The 23,898-nt window shown below is 46.0% G+C and overlaps 1 pseudogene; it reads right to left on the bottom strand.

Moving 5' to 3' along the window:
- Window positions 1-16,047: 16,047 nt before the first annotated feature.
- On the bottom strand, window positions 16,048-16,998 carry LOC114682150 (annotated as a pseudogene).
- Between the last annotated feature and the right edge of the window lie 6,900 nt (window positions 16,999-23,898).

The raw sequence follows: 23,898 nt of genomic DNA, 5'->3' as shown, positions 1-23,898 counted from the left end.
TTCTTTTTGAAATAAAGTCTCTTGTATAGCCCATTTTGACCTTGAACACCCCATCCTCTGCCTCACAAGTACTGAGGTCACAGGGATGTGCCACCAAGCCTAGATCTGCACACTTGTTATAAATAATTATAAATAAGTTACTTATATGTCCATCCGTTATGTATTTGTAAGTAAAATTATTGCACATACATCCAAATGATGAATATATCATCTACCTAACCACATACAGATGGCTAAGTGAAATCAAGTAACGACAACAACAGCAAGTTATGCTGATATTTTATTTGTACTGAAATGTGATCTTATTTGTATGTTAATAAATAAAGTTGCCTGGGGTCAGAGCTAATAGCAAGCCATAGCAGAAGCTGGGCAGTAGTGGGCATGCCTTTAATCCCATCACTTGGGAGGCAGAGCTAGGCAAATCTCTGTGTGTTCCAGGATACGGCCAGCATGGAGACACATGCCTTTAATCTCAATACCAATAGAAGACCTGGAGGTCTGTACAGACAGGCAGTGATGAGGAGGTCATGTGGTTGGGTTTACAACCAATAAGAAGGCAGAACAGAAAGTCAATAAAAGGACAGACAGACAGGAAGTAAGCCTCTGGCTGAGGGAAGGACAGCAGCAGCAGGAAGGGTAAGGAGGTTCTTAGTCTCCGCTTTAGCTGCTGCTCTGACCTCTGGGCTTTTAACTCTGTATTTGGCTCTGTGTTTCTTATTTAAACAAGACGGTTACATCTACAGCAAGTCATTTCCTTGGTATCTTACAAAAAAGTTTTTTAATTATCATACAAAATGGAGAAAGACCCCCAAATTGATGATCACTAATCAGACAAGAAAGAGGACTCCAGTATTGACAGAGAAACTGCAGAAAGTTCAAGTGCAGTCCTCCATCACTTCTAGGATAGATGGCAACCCAGTGCCACCATAATCACTGCTGAGCAATGTCAGGGAAACCCCGAGGCTCTAAGCAACATCCAGTTCAGAAGCAGGCAGACTTATGGTGGATCTGAACAGTAGATAATACAGCACACATAATCAGTTCTGCTGAGTTAGATAATCCAACTGATGGAAGTAAAAGCCACACTGAGAATTGTCAGAAGGGGGTACAGAAAACAGGCTATAGGTGAAAGACAGATGTTACTGAAGGGTTGTGTCTGTATCTTGGAAAACACACAAACAGATACTGATACTTTTGCCTAACTAAGTTACTTAACATGGAAGGATTCTTTAAACATCACCCAGAAAAAAAAAAAAAAAGAAGTCACCAAGAGAAAGACCAGGATGGCCTCCAAATTCTCCACGGAGACATTTATTTACAAGAGACAGTGAAACAAAACACAGACGTTTCTGAGGCCGAGGGTATGACTCAAAGATGCTTGGTACGACTAGTATTGTCAACCATGGACAAAGGCAACAGGCATTCATCTCCAAATATCGACATTTCACACTATACCACAGTATGATCCATTTCATTCTGGAAAACCTATACATTTTGTGACATAAACGTTTGCAAATATCTAGAAACACAGGCACAAAAAGGCCTGAAAAAATCAGCAGCAGTGATTACCTCTAAGTAGTGAATTATAACTGCACATTTTTCAAAATTTGCATTTCTTGGTGGTAATGTTTTAAACTTTTTTGGTAATTTCTTCAACTTTTCTGCATAGACAGGACCAGGATTATTAGTTTTAGTTCTGGGGGGGATTATTTATGGAAGGAGTAAAATGGCTATATTCACTGGTAGAGTGGGATAATAGAAAGAACGTGGAAAGTTTTAATCCCAGCACTCAGGAGGCAGAGGCAGGCGGATCTCTGTGAGTTCGAGGCCAGCCTGGGCTACCAAGTGAGCTCCAGGAAAGGCGCAAAGCTACACAGAGAAACCCTGTCTCGAAAAACCAAAAAAAAAAAAAGAACGTGGAAAGTTGATCCATTAAAAAAAAACTAGAGGAATAGTATGAAGGAACCAACTTAGGGGGCTGGTGGGAAGAGGGGCATTGTGGGAAAGTGGGGGGACTGGTGCGAAGAGGGGGACTATGTGAAGATCGGGGGCTGGTGGGAAGCAGGACTCCATGTGTGAGAGTTCTCTCTGGATCTGGACTTTCATGGTCTTAGGAAGAATCTGAAGCTTGCAAAGTCCAAGTCAGAAGACTGGAAAGAATGAGCCGATGCCTTTGGCACACGGAAAGGCAGTTTGATGGCAGAGCTCCACCCGGTGGGGCAGGAGACGTCTTGATGTTACCCTATGAGGAAGCATCACAAGGCTGATGTTTCCATACATGGTGGGGAATGGAAGCTTTGCAGATAGTGATGAAGTGGGAAGGTGTTCTTTGTCCTGTATGCTTCCTCGTTGCTGAAGAGCCTCTCATTAGGAGCAGACGGTCTCCCACAGCAAAATGCCAAGGAAGAAACATCCCATGACAGCCTGAATAAAGTGCCCTAGAACTGCACGATCTGATGAAAAGAAGAGGAGGAGGAGAGGAGGAGGAGGAGGAGGAGGAGGAAGGTACAGACAAACTGTATCACTCTGGGCCTCTGTGCATTATACAGGAAGAGAATGAGTATCTTTAAAGTACTGGAAGTTTAAATACATTGATAAGAATGGACTAACATGTCTATGCAGATGTGATCCAGCACAATGGTAGGCAAAAATCAAAATAGCTAACGCATGGCCAATACACACACACAGATGTTCACTATTCCCAACGCTCAAAAAATTCAATTAAAAATAGTAAGACACCATTCTTTGCCTAAAATACCAGCCAACGTTAGGAAGATTGACAATGCCCGGTGCTGGGGGAGCAAGCACTTCTATTAGCACTGTTGGGGATGCTAACTGGTACTTTCTTAAGAGAAACTTGGCATTTATATCAACGTACTGCATGAGTGTTTATTTTGGCTTAGTAATTACATCTCTAGGGATGTGTAATACAGAGATAGGGCAAATGTTGAAGTTTTAATGCACAAGATTCCAGATACAAAATCTACTAGTAACTGTTAAAACAGAGAGTGATCAGTTCCCCACATACATAATGACATGGAACCGTTAAAAGTTAAAATGGAAGCTGAGTGTGAGGCCTGTGCCTCTAATCCTAGCCTTAGGGAAATAGAGGCAGGTGGATTACAAGTTGGAGCCGACCAGACTGGGCTCCACAGGAAGATTCTGCCTCACAAAACAACACAAGACCTTCAGACAGAGCTCAGTGTTATTTGTGGTTGTAACACATTGGTTAATTAAAAAAGTAACAAACTACCTTTACAACATAGTCTCATCTTTATGCATGTTTGTGTTTGTTTTTCTGTGTGTGGATGCACACGTATGCATAGAAAAGAAAATCTGGGCAGATACCTGGCAAATATTAGCAGTTTCACTAATGAAAAAGATTACGTGATTTTTTTTGACTCTCATATTTGATATTTTTATGATGACTATATGCTGTCTTCACAAGCAGACTATAAGTTGATTTTGTCTTGAAATTTTATATTTTAAAAATATAAATCTGAATCCTTAGAAAGTCCAAACTGGGGGGAGAGAGTTCTCTTTAATTATTATAATGGGTTTGGTATAAAAATCTACTATTAAGGGGCTGGAAAGATGGACCTTTTCAGGAGGCCTGGGTTGGGTTCTCTGCACCCATACCGTTGTTCACAACTGTCTGTTCTAAAAGATCCAACCCCCAGTTTTAGCCTCCTCAGGCACAAAGCAGAAAGCAACACACATACATACATTCAGGCACTCACACACACATATAAAATAAAGTAAATAAACATTAAGAAGCCTTTTAAAATCTGCAATCTCAACTCCTCTTAGCATGACAGAAAACAAACAAATAAACAAACCAAAACCCAGAAACTTAGCACTCAGAATCCCAAGGCAAGGGCTCAGTGAGAGACAACAGACCATGAAAGCCTGCCCTAGAACAGCTGGTCTGCCCCAACCACACACCCAAGAACTTCACCACATCCTCATAAAAAGAGGTAATTGAGGTTAACCTCAAAATTGTAGTGTGTCTTTTTTATGGCAGGTTACAAGTACAGTTGGCCTTCCTTGCCTGTGGCCTCTTCATCTGTCATTCAGTCAACCATAGATCAAAACTATTCAGGGGAGAAAACAACCTTCGTCCACGCTGAGCACGTACAGACATTTATTTCTTGCTGCGATTCCCTAAATAGTCTACCATTCTAGCTGTTCCTGTAGCATTCGTGCTGTGTTAGGTGGCAGAAGCTGTCAGGAGATGATTTAAAGTGTATAGAAGAGTGCTCACAGGTTCTATGCAGACACCGGGCCGTTTTGAGCAGTCACTGAATTTGGTCTGTTAGGATGGTTCTTCACAGGAACAAAACTGACAAGGTGTGTGTGTGTGTGTGTGTGTGTGTGTGTGTGTGTGTGTGTGTGTGTGTGTACCTATTATGAGCTAAGAAACAAAACAAGGTTCCAATTTCCAGATGACAAGATTTTTATTTCTATAAAGAAAATCCCAAAGAAATACACACAAAACTTGTAGAAATAATAGTGATAAAAGAACAGTATACAAAAAACAAAAACAAATAAAAAAGAACAGTATATGAAAATGAATAGTATGTCTGTGAACTAGCATTGAACACTATGAAACCAAAGTTAAGAAAACAATCCCTTTATAACCACATCAGAAATAATTAAAACACTTGGCAATGAAGGTAACAAAAGAGTGTGAGTCTGGCATTGGAGGAAGATAAGGAATTCCCCAATAGGTGGAAGACACCATATGCTCATGGATTGGAAGACTTGATTGTGTAAATGAAAAAAAAAAAAAGGTCAACAGATTCACCACAATTACTATAAAAATCTCAAGTGTCTTTTCTCCCTAAAAGTTGATAAGCTGATTTTTGAAATTCATATAGAAATTCAAAGACCCAGAATAAGCAAAATATTCTCAAAAAAAGAACAAAATTAGAGATTGTAAATTTCTGACACTGAAACTTCCTACACAGCAACAATGACCAAAGCACGTGACACATACACAATGAAGATGCATTTGGGCAGGTGTACAGACAATGGAATAAAATTGGGAGCCCAGAAAAAAAAAACATCATTTTTATGGACAGCTTGTTTTTGATGAAGGTATTGCTATGCTCCGAATGTTTCTCTTGAAATTTCCAAACTAATGTGTTGGAGCCTGAGAGCCAACTCAACTGTGTTAAGAGGTACAGCCTTTAGGAGGTGACCAGGAATGGAGTGCTCTGATGGAAATGCACAGTACTCACCTCATTATGCCTTTCCTGTCCCTTCTGCTGTGTGAAGACCCTGTTCCTCCCCTCCAGAGAAGGGAGACGAGGCCACCTTGTAAGCAGAGGACAGGCACTAGCCAGAGACCAAGCCTGATGACACCTCAGTTTTGCGCTGTCCAGCCTCCAGAACTACGAGGGAAAAATAATTTCTGTTCCAATAAACTTCAATGTGTCAGTTCTGGAGGTTTTGTGACAGCAGACTGAGGCGTCCATCAAAGCCACTCGGTGGTGGAAAGAACTGTTCTCGACAAGCGGTGCTGGGTCAGCGCCAAGGAGTGAGCTGGGACACACTGTGGCAGACTGGGTCATGTCACCGTTCGCGGGCTGGAGTTTAACCCCCCCCCACACACACACATGCAGTGGAATTGGGAAGCTTTTGAGAGATAATTAGGTGCTTTGATGAGATTGTGAGACAGAACCCCATTAATGACACTAGTGTCTTTATAAGATGAGGGATAGGGACCAGAGCTCCCTCCTTCTCCTCTCCCCTCCTCCGCCCTCCCTCTTCTTCCCTCCCCTCTCTTTCTCTCTCCTCTCCTCTCTCTCCTCTCTCTTTTCTCCCCTCTGTCTCTCTCTGTCTCTCTGTCTTTGTCTCTGTTGTCTCTGTTCTCTGTGTCTGTGTCTTTGTCTATCTCTGTCTCTGTCTCCCTGTGTCTCTCTGTCTGTCTCTGTCTCTCTCTGTCTGTCTCTCTCCTTTTCTTCCTGTGTATAAAGAAGAACTTGTGTAGGTCCATAGCAAGCTGGCAGCCATTTGTAAGCCAGCAACAGGAACTTCATTAAGAAATAAATCTGCCAATACCTTGGTTTGGATTTTCTGCCTCCACAACTATGAGAAATAAATATCTGTAATTAACCAGCTCACCTAGCCTGTGGCAGTTCATTGTAGTAGCAGAGCTAACTAGGACAATTCTTGCGTCAAATACACAAACTAATTCATAATGAATCAAAGATTACAATGTACAAGCTAAAACTAAAATTTTAATAGAAACAGAAGTAAAAAATCTTTTGGGGGCTTTTATTGTGAATTTGTTCACTGACAATTTCATACCCCGTACATAATGTATTGTGATACCTCTCATCCCTCGCTCCTCTGATCTCCCTGCCCCATCACCAGACTTTATGCAACTGAACGCATTGGCTCAAAACTGCTCAAGGCATTGAGAACAAGTGACCCCTGAACAGTCAGCCCTCAATAAGGCATCCCTACTATCACCCCCGCCCCCCAAGGTTCAGGGAGCACAGTGGAAGAGGAGGCCGGAAGAATGATAAGAAGGAGAGGACATGGAGCAGAGCTGTGGAATGCCATCTTCTGGGCATGCCCCAGCCATTGCAGCTCACAGCAGCTGCGGCACCCGTACAGGACCTGGCGAGGCTGGCCCTGACGACTGTCAGCCTGGTGGACTGTCAGCCTGCTCCTCCCTGCTGAACCAGTGCCTCCTGGTGAATATTAATCTCAACATATTGGTTAAGCAGTGGTCCCTTTCACATGCCATCCCAAAGCATCCTCCACGTTAAAATACTTTTGTCCTGGAAATATTACCAAGAAAGTTAAGAGCTGTGTAGTGGGGGATTTTCAAAGAACTTTCATACAGAATAAAAAAGTATTCCATGATGAAACACCCCAGTTCAAAATAGGTAGAGGGCTTAAGTAGATACTTCTCCAAGAATATGTATTAATGGACAGTCATCAGCATCAAAATACTTACTGTTACTAGTTATCAAGAAATGCAAATCAAACCATTGAGAGACGCTTCATCCATAAAGCGTCTACAGTGCAAGTATGAAACCCCAAGTTCAGAGCCTCAGCACCTATTTTAATGCCAGCTGTGGTGGCACACACCTGAAACCCCACAGCTGGAGAGGCAGGCACAGGATGACCCCTGGGGTTTGCTGAATCTGCAAGCTCCAGGGTCAGTGAGATAACCTATCTCACAAAACATGTCGAAGTAATTGAAGAAGACACCTGATGTCAATCTCTGGCCTACACACACACACAACACACACACACACACAACGCACACGCACGCACGCACGCACGCCGCACGCATGCAAACTTGCACATCCTCTGAAAACCCAGTGGGATGCTACTTCTCGCTCAGTGGGACATCTATGATAAAGACACCAGTGCTGGCAAGCGTGTGAAGAACTGGAGCGCTCACAACATTGCTGGTCCAAATCTAAAATCATGTGGCTGTTTGGAGAGAGGGTTGGCGGGTCCTTGACAAGTTAAATATAGAGATACCATAAGGCTCCGTTCTGCTGCTGGCTATTTACCCAAGAGAAAACTGAAGATATACGTCCGTAGGAAACACTGGTACATGAATCCATAACAGCACTGTGCCCTGAGTTGAGTATACCTGTCAGTTGAAGAGTGGATACATAAAACACTGCATACCCTCACGACGGGATGAGAGTCCTGGGAAATAGTCTACAACAGCAAACCTTGCTGTATCGTGGACCGAACCTTGAAAACCCAAATACCATGTGTCGTATGATTTCATTGCTATGAAATACTCAGACTTGGTAATTTTTTCAAGAAGTAGATTAATACTTTCTGGGGACTGGGGATGGGGACAAGATTGGGCTGGGGTTTGGGGTTCTTGCTAAGGAGACACACATGTAATTCACAGAATTGACATTTGCACGCCTTTATTAATATCTTAAGGCCTACTACATCTTACGCTTAAATAGTGTTGGGCTATTTTAAAGAAGATTTCACACACACATACACATACCCCACACATGCAAACACACAACACACACACACACACACACACACACACACACACACACACACACTGCTATGTAGCTCAATGGTCTCAACATCACTCCTTCCTTAACATCCCCAGGAGCTAACATCACAGATGCACACCCATCATGCCTGACATTGTCTTTTTTCACACAGGGATCAACTACGTTGCCACTTAGAGATATGCATTGTTGACATTCTGCTTTACATCCTTCCAAAGTTTTGTTTTCTCTTCTTCCTGTGAGAACCAAAGTACAGAGAGCTTTAACTATACATCACCTGCTTCTCTCCAGGGTGCTGTCCAGTGCCATCAGAAGCTTCCCATCCCACAGGCCTCAGCATCCTTTTGCCAGACTCAGGCCTGTATTCCCTGCCTCCTGGATTCCAAGTCTTCCTTCTTAACCCCTTGGGAGGTGCTGTGGGACCGGCACTGAGGACTGCCCAGTGACAGGTCTGTCCGTTCACACTGCCCTGTTTGGAGCTGGTGGCCTCTCCCACGCACTTGATGTGGGCGCTTGCTTTTCTGCTACCCTAGGAGTCCCTTGTTTCTCTTCAGTGTTGAATTTCCACTCTTTATACCAAGTCTTTCCTTGGGTTTGAGTAAGGCCCACTTTTCTAGTAGATTCTCGGGCAGAGACAGGGGGAAGATACACAGAAGGTGGATCCATTGAGACTTCAAGTTTTAAAATGTTTGGATTCTGTGCTCACGTCTGGGTAGTGCTAAGGATCTATAAAGCTCCAAGGTTCTGAATTTTAAAGGTCTTACCATTGCCTGGCTTCCAGAGTTTTCTTTCCAACCTGTGAAACCTTGTGCTTCAGTGTGGGGGATTTTTCTCGAATTATTTCACTGGCAAATTTCTCCCTCTCTTCCATCCCCCCCTCCTTCCTTTATTCATGCAGTCTGTGAACCATATAAACTAATCTTTTAAGAAATCTCTGTTTCTGTCTCTCTGTCTCTCTTTCTGTGTGTGTGATGTGTTTGTGTGTATGGGGTGTGTGAGTGTGTGTGTGTGTGTGATGTGTTTGTGTGTATGGTGTGTGTGTGATGTGTTTGTGTGTATGGTGTGTGTGTGATGTGTGTGTGTATAGTGTGTGTGTGTGATGTGTGTGTGTGTGTATGGTGTGTGTGTGTGTGTGTATGGTGTGTGTATGGTGTGTGTGTGTATGGTGTGTGTGTGTGTATGTGTGATGTGTTTGTGTGTATGGTGTGTGTGTGTGTGTGTGTGTGTGTGTGCACGCGCGCGTGACATGCTTTCCTTCCGAGGGGCCAGAGTCTGGCTTTCTCTTCTACCCCTGACGTCACCCCTTCACTTTGCCATCAGCTTTTCCGCTTCCCAGAGCTCTTCGTCCCTGACTGTCCTCAGGAGGGAGGCACATGAAAGACACACCATTGTTCAGCATCTTCTCTCAGCTCTCTCATCATATAACTCATATTTTCCACTTTAAAAAAAATCCGTTTTCCTTCAGGCTGCATTCTGCCTCTACCTTTCAACTTAGAGGCTCCCTCAAATGCCTGGTGCTTTTAATTAACAGCTTGTAATTAAAAATTGAAGATACAGGGGCTTTCTAGAAGCTCTGGTTACGGAGGCCTGACAAGTCTATGTTTTACCTTAGGGGGAACAGGGCAGACCATTAGCTGGAGAAGCCAACATTTTCCTTCAAGCCAACATTTTCTTCCTAACTCTGCCCGGAGGGTAAAGGTCTGGCTCCATGATTCTGGCTTAGAGAGATGGACTGGGAGGGTCAGTATTCAGCACTTACAACTCTAACCACTTTGTTGTGTTTTCAGGCATGCTGGCGCTTACCAATCCTTCCAGAATGAGAGCTTCTGCTTGTTCCTGAGATGCTGGTTTTGCCTTCTCATCTTGAAATTCTGTCCCTTGGTCAGAAAGGACGGGTGATCACAGCAGGAAAAGGTGAGAACAGGACTCATGGACAGGAAGAGTCTAAGCCCTAAAACAGAGACTCGGTGGAAAGTGTATACGGTTATAGAAAAACTATAAAACTCAGATATAAAACAAAACATGACCTGGGCACCAGGGAGATGATCCCCTCAGGAGAACTGACCCCAGTGTCACAGACTGGGAGAGCTGGCCCTGGGACCCTCCCCTCACTCACCATGCAGTGGGAAGAGCTGGCCCTGGACCCTCCCCTCACTCACCCTGCAGTGGGAGAGCTGGCCCTGGATTGGAAGAGCTGACCCCACCCCTCACATCTAGGTGGGAGAGCTGACCCCAACAGCATGGGTGGGGGAGTGCTGGCCCTGACCCTCGCCTGAGGGAGTGGCCCTGGTGGAGGCCCAGACTGGCTCAGTTAGCACCTAGGCCCATATCCAGACCTTGATTGGCCCATCCCAAACATCTACCCCATCTATGACCTATTAGAGTGTGTGAAGGGACAGGTCCTGTGGAATCGTAGCCACAGGATCTCCATGACTCGGGTCAACAGCAAGATATCCTAGAGAAGTTTCAGTGAGCGTTCAGTATTGATGGTGGGCCAGAGGCCGGAGGCCACGAACCAAACCAACAACTCATTGCAATGAACATTTGAAAGCAAAGTTGTTTGGTCAAAAGGGTAGACTGGGTGACACACCACAGCTCCCAAGGCCACTGCGACAAATGAATATGTGAAGGAGAGGCGGGAAAGATGGAGGAGCCAAGTGTTCCTTGTTTTGTTTTTCTTTCTCCCTTTTTTTTAAAATTTTCTTTTAGCAGGAAAGGCTACAAGAGTGGAGGGCAGACATGGACAGACTGGAAATGAGTGGGATTGAGGTGCATGATGTGAAATTCCCAAAGAATCAGTGAAAAAGACTGTGTTAATATTTTTAAAAATGAAATCACATGACTAGGGAGGTTAATGGGAAAAAAAAACAAAACACAGCAGTTTCTCAGAAAGGGGCCTGTTCCTGTCCTCAGTCTCTAGAGAGTGGCCACGCAGGTGGGCTTAGGAGAAAGGGGGACTCGGTGCTGTCGTCTCATAATCCCTTGGCAGAGAGAAGGCTAATGCATGGAAACAAAGGAGCGTTGTCTTCATGGACCACGTAGGAAGTGTGTCCATCCACGGAATGTTTGTGCAGCTCTGCATGGCGGGGTGCTTGTGCGTGGAGGGCTGAAGAAAGAGTAGACCCAAAGCAGCCTGCGGGTGGGATAAATAAGCCGGTGTCTGCGGATTTAGCATCCAAGACAAAGTTGGGATGAAGGGAACCCAGCAACTGTCTGTGGAGAGGAAAGGTAAGACTGGGTGTCTGCAGGCTGACCTCACAGCGATGTGATCACACTGGACACTTCAACAAGATCACAGGGCAGAGAAAGAAACATGAGATGGCTCTGGGGAAGATTCCACACACAGGAATGGGGCCTTGAAACAGGAACTGACCCACTGAACCTAAGTAATTTTCATGTGTAAAACATGCGACACTTATTGTTGCTTGTTCCACTGGGTGGCACATAGGAACATCTTCATAAGTCAACAAATATTCTTCTACAATCTTGTTTTTCATTGCTACTTCATAGCACACCTTGAGACCTAGCTTAATGATTTAGAAAAACCGCACAGTTCTCTTTCAAGTGGAAGGCACAATCCATCTGAATAAGTGTGATTATTATGTCCTCAGTTTTTTTTAAAAAAAATCCTACATGTTGAAAGAATCTTTGACTGAGACGATCTCAAAACAAAAACTCCAGTCCAAAGATCTGTGACCAGAGTTGGCAAAACCAAGTTAACATCTTTTCCAGGTGGCCTGGGACTGAGGCTGGTGGCTTGTCATCTTGGCTGAACCAACGTGACACTGACTCAGCTTCTTGCCAGGAATGCTCCAGGACGGGAGATCGCTTGTCCGAGAGGTCTCCCCAGTGAAGATCTGAAGTGACAGCCCAAACTGGCTGTCTGCTCATACCTGGTTTTGTGTTCGTGGAGCCTGGAACTGAAAGGAGGGACGTACCTGCTCAAGCCGGCTGGAGCTGGGTTCCTCACGCTTAGAACCCAACTTAGTGGTGTATTTCTTAATACCCAACAAAGCAACTTAAGGAAGGAAGGAAGGCTTTGCCTTGGCTCCCAGCTTTTGAGTCCCGTTCATCTTGGTGGGGGGAGACAGGCAGGAGGAGCTTGACATTGCTATGCTGCATCCACAGCCAGGAAGCAGAGAGGGAAGCATGCTGGTGCTCAGCTCCCATTCTCCTTTGCATTGAGTCTGTGAGCCCAGCTAGTAGGATGCTGCTGCCCACATTCAGAGTTGGCCTTCCCTGAGAACATCCTCCAAGACACATCTAGAAGTGTTTCCAGTCCAGGTGATGATGGAGCATTAACTACGTTACTATGGCAGCAGGCTTGCCCTAAAAAGCATCGTGATGGGCCTGATAGACGACTCAGCAGTTAAGAGCACTTGCTGTTCTTGCAGAGGACTGGGGTTCAGCTCCCAGCACCCACATCAAGTGGCTTACAACTGATGTCCTCTTCTAACCTCCTTGGGCACAGTGTGTATATTTGCGCGCACGCACGCACGCATGCATATATACACACACACACAAATCAAAATTAACTAATAAATTTAAAAGTTAATTTTTTTAAAAGCATGGAGTGGCTGCTATGGATTCTGTGGTTAGAAAAAAGACTCACCTTGGGCAGGTCCAGAGACTCAGGGTCTGGATGGCTGGTCATCTTATTGGCAGTGTGATGGTTATCCTTAGCAGCCCTGGACACCGGAGGAGGTCTCAGAATTATCGATGACCTGCCAGTTACCCCAGGATGCCGGCTTTATGTGTTCCCTGCTCTTTAGGGGCCTGACATCTGTCACCACCAGGCTCCTCCAGCTGAGATCTGCCTTGGGGTTCTGTTTTGTTTGGTTGCTTGTTTTTGTGCTTGGAGCTTTCAGAGGCGGGAAAACAACAGTGTGTTTGGCTCAGCAGCAGCGTTTGGATCGATGTGATTTAATCAAAGTATATTTCCATTTGTTCTCAGTATTTTGTACATTTTATTCTACAAATTAAAGGCACATAATCTATTTATCAAGGACACAAGAAACTTTTTCAAAAGCCTGCTCTGATTACAAAAACACATGCAAATTCCTGGTTCCTTTTTTTTTTTTTTTTAAGAGAAATGTCCTTTTCCACGAAGCACCAGGAGAAAAAGAGAACATTTGCAATACGAATTCTGATGCTAAATCAATTATAACTGCTACTGTGTTGTTCTGTTATAGTGTTGTGCAGCATTCGGGTGTGCTATCTTCGTTAGTAGGAAAAATAAAATTAGATTCATATGCAGACTTTCCTAGTACTTCATTTAATTTCCTGTTTTCTCTCTTTTTGGTGATTTCTGCAGGACTATTTAGAAAGTTTACCCTTTGAAAATGGCCCAAGGAGCAAAGGAAACCTCTGTGCTAATGCTTTGTGAGCTGGTGAAGGGAGCAGATGTCACAGAGGAATGCCTCGTGAAGAGTTATCATCCCTTTCAAACCATGACTGGACAAAGCTGGGTAGCGTGGGAGTGGGGCACAGCTTAGCGCTCACTGGGTAGCATGATGATGATGATGTGTTTTCCATGTGCTAGGGGCTAGAAGGAGCGGCGTGAGGCCCGTTTGTCTTAAGTGGGTCAGAAAAATAATATCAGAAACAAAACAAGGCTGGGTAACTTGCTCACAGAAATACGAGCATGCCTTTAAGGCTCTTGGAAATAAGATAGCTCTTCTCTTGCTTGCAAAAGAAAACTAATATTGATGGAAGGGATGGGCTTCAACTCTCTGACCTTTCCCTCCCAGCTACGGACTGGGGCTGTTGGCATTCACTGGAAGGCAGTAGAAATGAGAGAACCCCCTCCCCCCATCCAGATGCCTGAACACCTGTGCACTGCATTCCCAGGAAAACTCCACACTGCCCTACTGGAAGGATCCACCTCTTTTCCTGTACTCTCTCCTACAAGAAAAAGCAGGGAGCCAGGAGAGAAGTGTGGGATGCTGGGAACACCGTGTCTGAATTAACAAAGCTGAACCCTGAGAGCGGTGAACTTCAGCCACCGTGTTGCGGAATGCACTACCCTGTGTGAGAGGTGGCACTCTTATCTGGGTCTGAAGTGCCAGCATTGATTCCAATGGGGCTGGCATTCTGCTAGGAATAGAACAAGGAGGCTACTCCCCCCCTTCCCCACAATCCCCACACCCGTAAAGGGCATGTGTCCTGACATCTGATGCAGAGAATGTGTGTGGAAAGAAAAGGTTCTGGTTTTTGCATTAGAGAGGTTCCTGCTCGACCTCTTCTCACCCCTAAGAGTTAGAAGCCTTGGTATTACCCAGCACAGAGGCCAAGCACCAGCACTGACTAATAATTTAGTTCAACCAGAGAGCGGCTACCCTCAGAACATCTTCCTCCCACTCCTTCTTCTCTCACGGGTAAGATGGCTTTCTTTTGGCTAGAGATGGCTCAGCTGGCAAGGGTGCCTGCCACCAAGCCTGGCAAATCTGAGTGATAGGGTAGAAGAGAACCAACCCTGGAAGTTCTTCCCTGATCGCTACACATGCCCATCTTTAATTTAAAAGAAAAGCTATGAGTTTTAATGTTTGTTTTGTTTGGTTTTGTTTTTTAAAGGTGGCTAGAGGGGTGGCTCAGGGCTTAAGAACACCAGCTGCTCTTCCAGAGGGTCCAGGTTTGATTCCCAGCACCCACGTGGTCCGTAACTGTCTGTAACTCCTGTTCCAGAGGATCCATGGCCCTCTTCTGACCCTCCTTGGGCACCAGGCATACATGTGGTGCACAGATATACCTGTGGCAAAAGATGCATTCACACAAAATAAAATTTAAAAACAATATGTTTTAAGTATACTTCCTTATTTAAAAATGATAATGGGCTGGAGAGATGGCTCAGAGTTTAAGAGCACTGGCTGCTCTTCCAGAGGTCCTGAGTTCAGTTCCCAGCACCCACATGGTGGCTCACAACCATCTATAATGAGATCTGATGTATATATAATAAATACGTAATCTTTTCAAAGGAGATGTTTTCTATTAGTACTTAGCTACAACACACTAGGATGAAACATGTGACCAGTTGTTTCCTACAGAGGGCAAGTCCTGTGCCCTATCCTGGTCATACAGGATGGTCTACAGGACAACAGATATACAGATGGGACTGACAGGGTGAGTTCCTAAGATGGAAAGGGCAAGGACCATCCAGACTGCTGGAAGGCAGGCTGTTGTGGTGATATACTGTGCACTCCAAATAAAACTTACTTGGGGATCAGAGGACAGAGCCAGCCACTAGACAGAGACCAGACAGAGATGGCACACACCCTTAATCCTATCACTAGGGAGACAGAGGTCCTCTGAATCTCTGTGAGTTCAAGGCCACACTGGAGCAGAGCCAGGCATGGTGGCACACACCTTTAATCCCAACACTTGAGATCTCAATCCTTTGCTTGGGAAGCACACAGGCCTTTAACCCCAGGAAGTAAGACGGCAGGGCAGAAAAAGGTATATAAGGCATGAGGAAACAGGAACTCACTGTCTTGGCTGAGGATTTCCTAGAGGTGGGAGCTTGTGCTTGGCTTGTTCTACTCTACTCATCTCTCAGTTTTCACCCCAATATCTGGCTCCAGGGTTTGTTTTTTTTTTTTTTTTTATAATAAAACTGTTTAGCAAATCATGTTACAGGCAATGGATAATGGTGAAGCTTGAGATAAACACCTTAGGATCTGCCATCTCGAGATCTATATCATCGATAGCTACTTAATTGACTATAAAAATAGGCTCACAGAACACAAAATTTCGGTGAGGGGGTAAGTCCAAGGGCCTCTTGCACACCACAGTGACTAAAATTATATACTTGAAAACTGCTGAGTAGATTTTAAGCATTGCTACCATCCTCCTTGGCGTATCATCTTACAATGATAAGTATGGGAGGGGACGTGTATTTTAGTTTGAGTCAGCATTCCAAAATGGCCGCATAGTTCAGAACATCACATTATATACCAGGGATCTATGCAATTTCTTTTTTTAATTTTTAAATTTTTTTAAACATATGAAGCTGTTTAATTAGGTCGTTAGCAATTTAGAAAACCAGTTTGTGAGGATACACCCCATTTGTCAGAGAGAACGGAGATCGCAGGTAGACCTGGAGCTGAGGAACAGCTTTGATCTTTGGATCTGCGAGTCCACAGTTTTCTGACCAGCCTTGCGCTGCTCTGCAATCTTGTATTTCTCCTTCTCTGTGTGGAAGATCTCCCCCTCCTGGTGCCCGGCTGGTGGAGCTGCTTCTTCCTGAAGTGAGCGTCAGTCAGTCAGGTGTGTGGGGATTTTAACCTTGCTGATCTCAACTTTTGTAGAGGTGGCCATGACAAACCCTGAGGGCAAGAGGTCAAGTCACAAGTAGCAAGCCGCCGCTGCCCAGCTGCTTCAGGAAAACCATTCTCTTGCCCCTGTGGCGCCCGGTGAGGATGATCAGGACGGTCCAGGAGGGACGCTGGCACACACTGCCGCAGCCTTCTCCCGTGTTGACTGAAGGGCTTTTTTGCCATTGCCCAGCAGCTTCTGAGGCACATCTTCGGTAGGATAATAACCTGGGCATTTTTCGAAGCTTAACCACCCCATACCCACCCTTCTTGTCAGCGCTGCCCGGTTTTTGTGACAGTAGCAAGGACCTTCTCCTTTTTCTTCTTCTTTTCAGCCTTGGTTTTTTGCAGCTGAGTGTTTTCTTTCGTACAAGGCCTTTTCTGGAATACATAGCAGATCGGGAGCACCCGCCAATTCCGCTAACCAGGACAGGGTTTCGGCTGCAATGGGGCTTCCCCTTCGTTGAGCTTTTTAACCTTAGGGTCCCGCTTTTTGGCTGCACCAGTGGCAGGGGCATCACCACCAGTCCTTATCGGCTGCAGATTTCTTCCCTTTTGTGTCAGGCTTCTTGGGTTTTTTTTTTTTGTTTTTTGTTTTTTGTGTTTTTCTGCCCACCATCTTGCAAGATGGGAAAGTGCATCTCCACAGAGTCAAACCTCCAACCCTGCATCTGTTTGACAGGCACACGCTCTACTCAGCGCTGTCCTACACCCTCCATACAAAACAGAAAAGGCAGGCTTATCCTTTCACATTCAGAGATGTTTAGGGGCTTGAACGTTTGTATCCAAGGGAGATGTTTGGATGAAGCAAAGTTGTTTGTTGTTTGTTTGTTTAAGTATACAGTCTTTTTATTACATTGTTCTTTTTTGTTTCATTTAATGGCTTAGATTTCAATTTGTGTTGCTTTAATCCTTTGAGCAGAGGGTTCCTCTTTGAGGAGCTCTTAACCTCTCTCAGAGGGCTTCACCTAGAATCCAGCAGCCAGCAAAAGGCCTTAGGCCACATCTGGCACCCCCAGGGTCCACGCCTGTAAAATCCCCTTGAGCTAATTACACACCAGTTCATATGAATGGCGCTATTTTAAATTTTTATTTTTGTGTATGCCACACCTGTGCATACGATATCTGTGTATGTGGTGTTGTGCACGTGTGTGTGCGTGGGTGCACACGTCTCTGTGTGAGCAGGGCCCAGAGGAGACCAGGTGCCCCCATTCTTCGATCTCTACTTCGTTCCTTGGAGACAGGGTCACCCACTGAACATGGAGCTAGGCTCGTGGCCGACGAGCTCCAGCGATCCTTCTGCCTCTGCTCCCCACAGTGTCGCGGGCTGCAGACATGCGCAGTGTACCCAACTTGTTGTGTGGGTGGGCTGGGATTCATTCAGGTTCCCCACGCAGTGCAGTGAGGACTCTGCCACTGAGCTATCTCCCAGACCTGGAGATTGTTTTTATTTCTGACATCCAAGAGGGAATTATACCCATCCACACCGCTCATTTCAGAATTTGATATTTATATTGTATCATGTGGTAGGGAGGGCATATTTGCATTGGCTGGGACCCTCCTCCTGCACCAAGTTGCCTCGAGTTCTTTACCTTGTGGGAAGAGAGTCTTCCCAATTCAGAGACCTTGCTACAGAAAAGTTCAATCTTTAAAAAAAAAAAGTGCATCAGAGTTAATAGAACTGAACACAGGACTAACTCGACGCGTATGGTTACATAATCGCTACTGGTCCTTCATTCTAGGTTGGAAAGCAGTTTCTTTATCTCCCCTGTGGTCACCCACTGGGCACCATTACTGGAAGAACTGCCTTCCATTCTCAGAATCATTGGATTGTGGTGTTAGTCATTTTTCTCATCACACTGAGATCAAACAGCTGACAGGAACACGTAAGAGAGGATTAGAATGTATTTTGGCTCAGTTTCAAGGGGTGCAGTCCATCATGGGGGGAGCCACGGCAGCAGGATGGTGAGGTGGCTCGCTGTGCTGTAGGTACAGTCAGAAAACAGTTGGGACATGGCTGCGGAAACTCCTCACTTTTTCCTCCTTTATCCCATCTGAGGCCCGGTCCATGGGGTGGAGCCATCCACTATTCAGCGGCAGACCTGCCCTTAGTTAATCTCAGACTCAATCCCGGGGTTGGCTGCTGTTTTCATCTGGACCAGAGGCAGCAAAGGGCAAAAGACAGGGACCCCAGTGTTGCGTCACAAACCCCAAACCAGGTGACCCTTGACCTCATCTCCTAGGTGATTTTAAACGGCCAGGTTGACAGTGAAGATTCACAGCTGTTACCCCTGGAAAGGAAACCGGGCAGCTGTAGAGACCAGGCAGGGGATGGATACAGAGGGCTGAGTCTGGCCGGAAACACAACAGAGACTGGTACAGACTGTAGAAAAATGGAGACCTCAAGTCCCATCTATAGTTATTAGGATTCCATTTTCAAAGTCCATGGAGGTCCAAACAAACAGTATGAGGCTGAAATTCAATCGCGGAGCCACCAGCTCACCATGGTAGCTGGTCCTATCATCCCTCACTGTGTAGCTGGAAATGAAATGTAGACAGAATGAATGACTACCTCAAAGCTGTAATACTACCTAGTGAGAGGTCAAGGTCATGGTTTGGGGTTTGTAATTCAAGACCAGAGTCCTTTCTTTTGCTCTGCATGGCTCTGGCTCTGGTTAAAACAACAACAATAACAACAGCAACAAAACCAGCGACAAAAAGCACCTTAAAAATAATAGAGGTCCACATATATTTTATTCTCATTCAATTAAATGTGGTCAAGCTCTTTCATCCCAAAATCCCTTCAAACTGAGTAGCCGAGGCAGAGAAGCAGGCCCTGTTTGTTGGAAGGATGGCTGTTATGTAAGTGTGGGGCTCAGGGTTCTCTGCCTCAGCAATGAATCTAACAACTGCAAGAAGTCTCACAATCACAGGAAGTCACACCTGACTCAGCAGCCCTGACACTGTTACTTTCCAGTCACTGTGTGGCTGGAGGCCAGCCGACCTGCACCCTGTGAAACGGTCTTGGCCCAGCAGCAGAGCCTAGTCAGAGGCCTGTCTAACAGACCCAGCCAGCCATGTCATGAGACCTCGTGCAGAGACGGCATTTGCCTGTGACCCCTCACTGCCTTTACATCTACCTTGAGGGTTGATTCCACAAGAAAGGAGGACTGCAGGGTTGTGAAAAGGACCCAGTTTGGGCATAAGTCAGAGGCTACTTCTGAACATTCTTTTGAATACCTTGCTAATACAATTAGCAAGTATTTCCAGGTGCCGCAGTATGCCAGGCACAGTTCTAGAACCTGAGGAACAGTAGTGAACATATTGGGAAAACAAAAAACAAAAAACCTTTGCTTTTGTGAAGTTTATGCCTTTCATTTGGGTCTGGGGAGGAGCTCAGTCATAAATGAAAAGTTATTTGAATACAGTATATTTGTAGGTGGTGGGCATTAGGGATAGAATGATTGGTATGTTCAGGGATGCCTCGGTGAGCAAAGACCAGAAGGAGGTGAAGCCGTGAAATGTACAGATATGCAGAAGGACTCCGTGCAAGACTCCAAGGGCGGAGGATAGATAGGTGGAGCAGTCAGGACAGGAGGCCACCTTTGGAGGGAACAGTGACCAAACAGTGGTGGAAAGTAGTTGATGGCGGCCCTGAAGGGTAATCAGCCAACTGCCGTGGCTTCAGTGACATGGTGACTGCTATGAGACCTTGAGGAATATCCTCATGGAGTAAACAGAGATCAGAGAAAATGAGTAACGAAAGAATGACTCCAAGGAGGTTGGCTTGAGTAACTGAGAGGAGGGTACCAGTTAAGGCTGTCCCGGGAACTGGTTGAAGGAGGGACGGAACTGGGAGTCTGTCTGAGGAACTATTAAGTGAAGAGGCTAAACACAACTATGATTCTGAAGAACACAAGAGAGGCTAGACTAAGGACATCATTATGGTGGTTTATATTGATGGGCCACATGACAGGATCTCAAGTCACCTTGGAGACATATCTCCGAGCCTGTCTGTGATGGATTTTCTAGACTAGGTTAATTGAGGTGGGAAGACTGACTTTAACTGCCAGACCAAATAAAAAAGAGAAAGCAAGCGAGGCATTAGCGTTCATCTCTCTCTGCCTCCTGACTGTGGATGCAATGTGATCAGCTGCCTCAAGATCCCACCAACACAGTGGCCTTGCTATGGTGGGCCGCACCTTACCCTGCAAAGTCTACCTCGATTTAGAACAGCTCTGATGCGGCTCCCAGCTCCTGGGGTACCAGCTGAAGCCACTGTCTCAGTGTTCCCTTCTTCACTCCCTGTCAGGTCAGCGGCTGCTGCTGTCCTTTCTCCCAGGCGTAGGCAATAGCACTCACACGCTTAATTCTCCCTCCCAGGCCATCCAGGGAGTCGGTCCTCCAACACTGGTTTAGTGGTATAGCACTTACCTGGACGGTTTGCCCATTTGCCCTGAGGTGATAATGATGCCCACCCGGCAGGTGCTTCCTATGCAAAGCCTGGAATGATGTCAGGTTAACAGCAGGCACTGAAGAGCTCGTACCTACTCTCTAGTCTCGAACCAGAAGAGGGGAGAAATGGCACCCACTATGCTCAGGTGGGCAGCCTGCTCCCAAATGCCCCGACTACATCCTGCTGTTCCTTTGATGTGCCCAACAGTCCTGCCACCTCTCCTGTCTCAAGATTACCCTGTCCTCAACTGAGTTTGCGTAATTCACTTCCTACCACCAATCTTTTCTGCAGGCTCCACGTCTGTCTCACAGATGTATGGCCATGTTGTGGGCATTTTCATGAATATCAAATTGACCCAATGAACTGACATTTTTCTGAGTTTGTGGACTAAGGTCTAGCTCAACTGACCTAAGTAACCTTTGAAGCATTTGGTCTGGTCCAATGATGACATTCCCCAAGTGCCATCCATCCACATAGTTATCAACTTAATAACTATTTCTAGAATTTACTCTGTGCCAAGCACTAAAAATATAACATTGAATAAGTTCTTACAGTTGCTTATGAATAATAATCAAAATAATTAAACAACTATGAAGCCTGTAATGGGTGGAAGGAACACTCCGAAGAGGAAGAGACAAGGGGGTGACCTGTGAATACAGGCATCAGGGACATTTCTGAGGAAAGAATATTTAAGATGAAACATTAAAAGATTAAAAACCAGTTGCAGGAAAGGTAGGAATACTTCAGACCAGGAAAGACCCTGAGAGAGGGAAAGGGGATGACTTGAGAAAACCATCATGAATGGGGCAGAGGGAGATGGACATTATGATGGAGGGGGCGGCAGTGATTGGGGCAGAGGGAGACGGCCTCTGTGATGGAGGGGTGAGGCAGTGATTGGGGCAGAGGAGATGGCCTCTGTGATGGAGGGGTGAGGCAGTGATTGGGGCAGAGGGAGATGGCCTCTGTGATGGAGAGGCAGGGCAGTGATTGGGGCAGAGGGAGATGGCCTCTGTGATGGAGGGATGGGACATTGACACTGCATGCTGAATAGAAAGCTAAGAAGCTCGTTCTGGGCATGTGTGGTGATGCAAGCTTTTACTCTTAGCACTCAGAAGGCAGGGCAGATGGACGCTGTGAGGTCCAGTCCAGCCAAGACCACATAGTGAGACCTTGTCTCAGAGAAAAAATGGCATCATAGAGGAGGGAATGTGTGGGTGATGTAAACTAGAGCTTGTTGCAAGAAATGGTGATGGTACGGATGGAACCAGTAACTCTCTCGGCCGAGGGGGAGAGGGCAGGATTCAGGGAAAGAACCATGCGTTCCTTTTTGGTAGCGTTACATTTGGGAAATTCAAGAGCTTGCTGTCAGCTCTTTCCTGGCCTGCCCTGGATACGGAAAGCTCAGATTCTGTTAAGATTGCCCGACGTTCTTGGTGCTGTGGGATATTTGTACACACTGTGTCAAGATGTATTGCTGTGATTACTTTAATAAAAAGCTGAGTGGTCAGTAGCTAGGAAGGAGCTTGTAGACGGGACTTGTAGAGACAGGGGGGACTCTGGAAGAGGAAAGGAGGAGTCACCAGCCAGACATGGAGAGGAGACAAGAGGTGGCAAGTTGGAAGAGAGGTAACGCATGTGGCAGAACATACATTAAAAATATGGGTTAGGCGGGCGGTGGTGGCGCACGCCTTTAATCCCAGCACTCGGGAGGCAGAGCCAGGCAGATCGCTGTGAGTTCGAGGCCAGCCTGGGCTACCAAGTGAACTCCAGGAAAGGCGCAAAACTATGCAGAGAAACCCTGTCTCGAAAAAACCAAAAAAAAAAAAAAAAAATATGGGTTAATCTAGTTATAAAGAGCTAGTTGAGACAAGCCTAAGCTTTCATAATTAAGAAGGAGTCTCTGTGTCATTATTTGGGAGCTGGTGGGAACAGAGAAAGACTCATTACATCTTGGGGCCTGAAGAGAGCCTTGGAATGAAGGCCCTGCGGGGCTAGAGGTGAGAAGTACCAAGAGAACAAAGCTTGTCTCAAACTGAGATGGACAGTCAACGTTCTTGGAAACTAAGGCCAGGAGCTGGAGTGTCTGCACTAACAACCAGGAGAGGGTGTTACCAATCAGGAAGGCAGCCCAGCGCCAGCTCTCAGCTCCACGCCCTCCATTTCATGAAGGGTCCCTGATCCCACACGCCACTGGAATGGAAACCAGATTTAAAAGGGAGCTGAGGCTGCCAGCTGGGTACTGCTCAGACATCTGTGGACAATCAGCAGCCTCCTCTGCATTTGGTACTCCGCACAAGTGGCTTCACACTAAGAAAGCAAGCCTTTCTGTTGACTGCTGCCCTGCCAAACACAAGGTGTTCTTTGTGGCTTGCTGGGCTTCTGGGAAGGTGGCTGGGAACACTGTCTCCTCGTTACCCCTGTGGGGTGGAGAGTACTGAGCCCACTCTTCACTTTCTTTCAGGCAAAGATGAGATCAAGTCCTGGTCTCTGGCAGTGAGCGTCACTAAATGTCCTGCCGCAGTCAGCCTGGGTCACAGCACTCCTGCTCCTTGGCCCTGGTGGCCTCTATTCTGCCATTGTGCATTCTCTGTCTCCATCAGGACGCATGGACCCCATTTTCTCCCACGCTCTGTGCTGGTGGGATTACCTTCAGACACGCCCCCCCCCCCATCACTGCTGTGTTCCCCAGGATCGGGCTGTCCTCATTAGCCATGGACTTCCACAAATGGGCAAAATCACACACCTAAAAAGACTCTGACCCATGGCCTGCAGTGACCTGCCCAGGACACCACCCTGCTTACTTACAACAGGAATCTGGGAATGTAGTGGGCTCTGTAGAGATAACCTTGCAAGGAGCCAGATTGCTATCCTTGGTGACAACCCAGGAGACCTCAACATTAACGCTCCCATATGGCCAAGACCTGACTAACAGCTGACTAATAACCAGCAACTTGGCTGAATTTTCTCCTGCGTCCAAATTAGGACTGACAAAAAAAAAAAAAAAAAACAAAGAACTAATAGACAGCCCCGTGGGGTCCCCATTTAATCACCTATAGCCACCCACCCCAGCAGGCTCCCACCAGGTCTGAAGTCACCCTTTCCCACTTTTCTTCCT

This window comes from Peromyscus leucopus, unplaced genomic scaffold, assembly GCF_004664715.2.
Source record: "Peromyscus leucopus breed LL Stock unplaced genomic scaffold, UCI_PerLeu_2.1 scaffold_931, whole genome shotgun sequence".
Lineage (NCBI taxonomy): Eukaryota > Metazoa > Chordata > Mammalia > Rodentia > Cricetidae > Peromyscus > Peromyscus leucopus.
The sequence above is the reverse complement of the archived record's forward strand: the minus strand, read 5'-3'. Positions and strand labels throughout refer to the sequence as shown.